A 6,939-nucleotide genomic window follows, 5' to 3' on the forward strand; every position below is an offset into this window, starting at 1 on the left:
TATGTACATAGTGCCTTTAATATTTCCATGGTGTTTGTTTTAGTGGAAAGCATACTTTTCAAAGATATAGCTTTGGTTAGTTAAAAATCAAAAAGCAGTTTAACAAGTATAGTTAAGCATTCTTTCTGCCATGTTATTTTTCACGTGTATTGTTTCATGCTGTGCTTTAATTTTTTTAGACACTACAGTGCATGTGGATTTATATTTTAAAGTTTATTATATTCACAACCTTTGGTTTCGATAATGTTTGAAATCATTTGGAGATTGTAAGATGGTAGTTAGGGACTTTGCTCTTTGCATTTTTCATAAGTATAAGCTGGTGGGGACTTGGATTTGTTTTATGGGTTAATTGGGGTGTGAAGAGTTTCAAAATTAATTGAAATTTCTAAATGATATTTATTGCATATAAGTATACCTTTTCCAACTGTTTTATTCATCTAATACTCTTGATAATTTTTAGCACTGGATTGCATTCAAGGCTGAATTCAGATTGGGGGAGAAATATGATCCTTTGATGTTAATAGCAAGCTTCTTTGCGCCAAGGCTGTGAAATTCTCTGATTCATTCAAGGACATTTGAAAGCCAGTGCACAGAGATGTATTAATCTCCTGAACATCCTAGTGTCCGGGCTCAACTCTGGCTCCAAGAACAGAGTTCTACACAGCTTTTCCCCTGCATCAAGAAAATTCTTGTTCCAGTACTTACCAAGTTTATCCTGGAAACAGTCAGCTTCTGAGTGAGAGTCAAGTGGACCATCTATGAACTTCTAGTTATTCAGTTGTTAAGGGTTTTGTGTAAACATCTTGTGAATTAGTATACCAATGAACATTTTGTCATTTGCTTAAAAATGATAGATAAAAAATGAAGAGAAAATTTGGTAGTTAGGTTTTTGAGTGTGAAGTTCTCATATATGCTAACATAAGTTTTCAAAAAAAGGTAATATGAAACAATTTTAATATCAGTCTTCTATTTCCTTTTTATGTCATTTAAAATCCTAAGTACTAAGTTTAAAAATCTGCAGGATTTAGGTGTATCATACTTTTGTAGTTAATATGAATAAAAACTACATCCATTTTCTTAATTATTTCATTCTAGCACTGCAGTTTGTTGGAATTTCTCCTTTTTACTTGAAAAGCATATGCATTTATTTTCTTTGACAGATCTAATACCCTAGCTGGTCATTTTATTAAAATTGAAATTAACAAGGACAGTGACTGAAACTATGGCTTTTGTTTCTCAAACAGTAAATTATACCTTCACAGTCTGTTCAGAAATATGCTTGTTGAATATTTCAGTAACTTAGTATTTGAATGGAATATATGTTATAGTTGCTTAATGTCAGTATGAGTGACTAATAATCATTAATTAATAGATCATGAATTAAATTGCTGATTAAAGCATCGATTTTGAATGGGAAGATTTAAATGGTATTAAAATGACATAAGATATGTGATATGAGAGAAGCTTTAGAAGGTAGAAAGTCAGTGTCAAATGATAGTTAAAAATAAAAGGGTCATGTCATTTTTGACAAACAGGGAGTTTACTCAGGAGTAGGATGTTTTAATAAAAAAAAATTGTGTGTTGAAGAGCTTTGTTACAATGCCTGATATGACAAAAAGTATTTCTGAACTTTCAAAGGCTAACACTGATTCCAAAGATGAGAGTTCTTTTAAGAATAATATAATGAATACTTGTATCTTAGAATAACAGGTGTTAAGGGTTGGGGATATAGCTCAGTGGCATATGCACCTGCCTGGCAATTGCAAGGTCTCAAATTTGATCCCCAGCACCAAAGGAAAAGAAAAAAGAGTAACAGGTGTTAATGTTTTCCAGTATTCATTTATGGGTGTGATCTTTTTAAGGAGTGGAAAACTTACTTCATGGAAGATTTCAGATTACTTTGCTTGTAAATATTGCAACACTTCACTCATAAAAAGAACATGAGTCCTACTAATCTGTTTTGAAACTGTCTCATTGCTGTTTGTTTCTCAATAAAATTAATTTAAAAAAATAACATTGAGACCAGTTTTGTACCAAAGAATATTCCCATATACTAAATTTAAAACAGCACGTTTTAAGTTATATAAGCAAGTATCGGTTTATTTTGTGATGGGCTAATCATATGATTAAATAAATTAGCAGTAATCTTACACTTTACAAAAGCATCCTTTGATTTCTGGAAGCTTATATTACTTAAGTTTTTAAAAATAGGGCTTCTTTCCTTATGTTAACTTTACCTATTTTCCCTAGCTATGTAGAACAAAGTAGTATGTAGTTTCTTACATGAGTTTTTCAAGTAATTTATAACGTTTACTCTGAGGAAGTAAGGAAGAATTGGAAAAATTTCTACATTTACTCTTTCAAAATCTGGATTTACATATTAGGTATTCCATTCTCTTTTAAAAACTATCAACAGTACTGTCTTAGCCAGACATGGTTACACACACTTGTGATCCCAGCACTCAGGACAAGGAGGCAGGAGGATCAATGGGAGTTTGAGGCCAGCCTGGACTACATTTTGAGGCCCTCTTTCCAAAAACAAAAGCAGAAAGAACACCATCTTCTGTGTTATAAAAACATTTTCATTTTTTCCCCCATTTACTGGAAACCAACATTAATGATTAAAACTTTTGAAACACCAGTTAGAGGAGGTTCTATAGTGCTTTTATTGTAAGATTTTGCTTTTTCTGTAAAAACATGTTTACATTATGAATATATCTAGATTTCTTTGTAGAAAATCAATATTTTTATTTATATGGTGAAAGCAGCAGTGTGGTAGTTCCTCTCTTTCATATTTTGTTTTCCTTTTAACACCAGAAGCCTGTTCCAGATTGATAGTGCATTTGTAAACATAGTCACAGTAGTCTATATATATATATATATATATATATATATATATATATATATATATATATAATATATTATTATATATAATTTCTGCAAGTATATTGTTTTATGGCTTGAATACCCATTATTGCTACTATCTCCATTCTCTGCAGCAGATAATGTATTTTGTTGAATATAAATGAAATCTAAGAATTATCATTTGGTTCAAAGACATGAAATTTAGAGGAGATAGTATGCTGCATATTAATGTATATAAAATTACTGCTACAGAATAGTACCATAATCTCAGGTTTCATAGGGATTACTTCAGACCTAAAGTTAAGATACAGTTAGTAGAATTTGGAAAAATGAAATGGAACTGCACTGAGTTTGAAAGCATGGCTGTTTACCTTTCAGTATTTTAAAATACATTGTCAGTTGTTTTTAGTTATTCGTTATGTCAGTGAGTCTTGCCTTGTATCAGTAGTAATGTGAGTGAATCACATCTCTGTATAGATATATGTGGGTTGTTTTGTTTTCTTTGCAGTACTGGGAATTGAACAAAGGATTCCATACATCCTGGACAAGTGCTTCAGTGCTGAGCTCCATCTCCACCCCACCCCTCTGTTACCTGATTTTTTATTTTATTTTGTTTTAAATTTCTAGAAAGAGTTTAAGTTGCCCAGGCTGTCCAAGATGGCCTAGAATTTGGTCCATTCTTCCTTGCTGTTATTTTTTCAATAGTGGTTTATTGGTAGTGTTGAAAATACTTTGAAGTTGATATATCTAGAAGTTTTGTAGCTCTTTACCTTAATATGTTCACATTTTATTAATTTGTATGAATTGTACATCTTATGTAAGGTATGTGACCTAGTGTCCGAAATTTAATTGGCTATGTTTTTTCATTATAGTTTTTCTCTCACTGGATCACTGAGCTACACTCTGACTTGATCTGTTATTTAAAAAAAAAGAAAGAATATATATATGTACATATATATGAGTACATACCTGTAACTGCATCACCCAGTAGGCTGAAGCAGTAGTATTGCTGCAACTTTGAAGCCAGCCTACTACACTTCATGACACTTGTGTTCAAGAAAGGGGGGGGGGATTACATGTTTGCCAACCAATCATGCTTTGTGAGATTTTATTTACATTTTTGAGTTTTACAACAGTTGTATAATCTTACTCTTAAGCATAGTAACTTTCCTATTGGAGAAGTATGAGTTATGTACGTTTTTCTTTATGTGGTTACTTACACAGTTTTGCAAGTCATTTATATTATCTCATGGTGGAAAAACAAACATTTTAAGTATATTTTGTCAAAATAGTTTTCCCAAATATTTGCAGAATTTTTTATTGTATTACATTTGATAATGTGAATCAGTATCAAATTTCAGACCTTTCTAAATTTAAATCTGTTCCATAGCATTTTATGTAATAAAATACATAATCTTTAGTAATTTTGGGGAGCTATTATATAAATAATAGTAATTAGCCTGTTTTTGTTTTGGTTCTGTGTAAGACAACTCCTGGCTGGCCTTGATTTCACTGTGTATCACCCAGACTGGCCTCAAACTTGGTTGATCCTCCTACTTCAGCTTCTTGAGATTACATGCCAATGCCACCGTTCTCAGCGCCCAGTAGTTATTTTGTTTGTGTTAATTCTTTGAGATAATTTACAGCAGTTGACATGTTCTTACACAGTATTTTACATGTTAATTTAACTTTAATGCAAAGAGTTTTTCAAACTTCACAGTGACAATGGAGGTTATCATCAACAAAATAATTTTTTCCTTACTCAAAATGATTAAGGAAGAGCTATGTCAGTCAGAATTTTACTACATTTATTATAGCAATATGTAGGGACTATACTCTGATGGGAAGTTTTGCAGGGCTTTAGAATATAGTCCTCTAAGGTACAATAGTCATAAGCATCCTTTTTCTATCTGTGATTTTCAAAATTCTGCTTATGTTAGAAGTCACTTGAAGGAACCAACTGGTGTTATGCCTATATTCCCAGCAGCCAAGAGGGTTGCCATGAGTTCAAGATTAGCCTGCACTATTCAAAATCAAAGCCTGATTCCAACAAAACCACCTGAACAGGCCTGGGGGAATAGCTCAATGGCACAGTGCCTGGCTGGCAAGTGCAAGGTCCTGACTTCAATTCCCAGTACAAAACAAAGCCCCAAACAAGAAATCAATGGAAAACTTCTTAAGCCCCAGAGTTCCTGCTTCAGAAGCTCATGGGTGGGCACAACAGTGTGCTTTTCATATGTTCCCAAGTTATACTGCTGCTTGTGTTTGGGGGACTTCTAAGGGAATGGGGTGGTGTTTGGAGCAGTGATTTTGTTGTCATAGTCTACTCTTCAGTACATTGTACAAATTCTGTGGCCTGTCATTCAAGTAATCTAAAACAACCTCTAAACATTGCCAGCTATTGCCAAGTTGACAAACATTGTAAAAGTCTATTGTTTTTGACTAGGAAATATACTAGTTATTTAGTGCCACATAATGTGTTTTTACTGTGCTTTTTGGAACACTTTTTTTATTTTTTATTTTTTTTATTTCTATGTTCACAAGCCCTGGTAACAAGTGAGGAAAGAATGTAAAGTACAATTTAAGAATGATTAAAACAGTGTTCACTTAACTGATTCTCACGTATACGTACAATTATTTGAGATGGAACCATGTAACAACCTGTATTTACATCAGTATGTTTGCACATGCCTGTGTTTTTTGGGGGGAAGCGCTAGGACCTTGTCATCATCTTTGTTTATTCTAGTAAACTCTATAATGAGACCCTTTTGGTGGATTAAAATGATGGCTTGATTTTTTTTTTATATATCTTTTGCAGATTGAAGATAAAAGATTTGATTAAACTTGTTTTATAAATCTATGAATATATTTATTATAAACATTTCCTTTGCCTTGCAGTTTTGCTGTTTTTCATTTTAGAAAATATTGCTCATTAATGAATTCAATAAATGGAAATTTTTCAATATTATACTAACACTTTATAAGCCAGGCCTGGAGATATAGCTCAGAAGTTGCTGGATTCCCTGGGTTTGATCCCCAGCACCATGAAAACAAACAAATGAATATTTATATCCTACTCTGTGAGATTCTCCAAAATCTATGTGAAAAATTCAGTTCAAAGACAGTTGAAAAGCATGCAGTAAAGAAAAAAAAGCATGAAGTATATTTTTAAAAAGTCTATAATGATCATATATGGGTGTATTGACTACAGTTTCTGCGCAGTGTAACTGCATGGGACCTAGCTGTCAGCTTTGAGCCCTGTAGTGTTCAGAAGGCAGTGTTTGCTACATCGTGAAGATGCCAGTGTATTAACTTGTTTAGCAGTCGCTAGTGCTGTCTGAGGCCATCTAGTCTTGCTTCCCAAATACAACTCTAGCATAGAATTATGTGTCCTTAAATTTTACGTGGAAATCTACATGGAATGATCAATTACTTTTACTAGTTCTGATAGAGCTGCTGTGCTTTACATGTAGTTCAGACTGGCTTTGAACTCATCCTGTAACCCAGGGTAGGCCCAAGCTTGAAGTGATCTTCCTGCTTAAGCCTTCTGAATTCTGGGGTAGGCAAACAAAAACAAAACAACAACAACAACAACAACAAAAAACTAATATATTTCGGGGCCGGTGAGATGGCTCAATAGAATAAGCCCTTCCCTGGCAAGTACAAGGGTCTGAGTTCAATCCCTGGTTCCGCCAAAAAACAAAACAAAACAACAACAACAAAAAAAAAATGAATTCTGGGGTAGGCATGTGCTATCACACCTGACTTGAAGAGGTTTGTGATTTTTGTGAACTGAACGTTTTGGCTGTGTAAGGACATTCATTTTTTTTATATTTTCTGGGTACTGTGGATTGAATCCAGGATGTTGGCACTGAGCTATATCTGCAATTGTTTTTACTTTTATTTTTTGAGGCAGGGTTTCCCTGAGTTGAAAATGCTGGGCTAAACCTTGGAATCCCTGCGTCTGCCTCCTAGATTTCTGAGACCATAGGCAATTACCATAGCACCTATCTCATGTATTTTAATTTCTCTCTCTCTCTCTCTCTCTCTCTCTCTCTCTCTCTCTCTCTCTCT

Source organism: Octodon degus, unplaced genomic scaffold (assembly GCF_000260255.1).
Source record: "Octodon degus isolate 3935 unplaced genomic scaffold, OctDeg1.0 scaffold00111, whole genome shotgun sequence".
Taxonomy (NCBI): Eukaryota; Metazoa; Chordata; class Mammalia; order Rodentia; family Octodontidae; genus Octodon; species Octodon degus.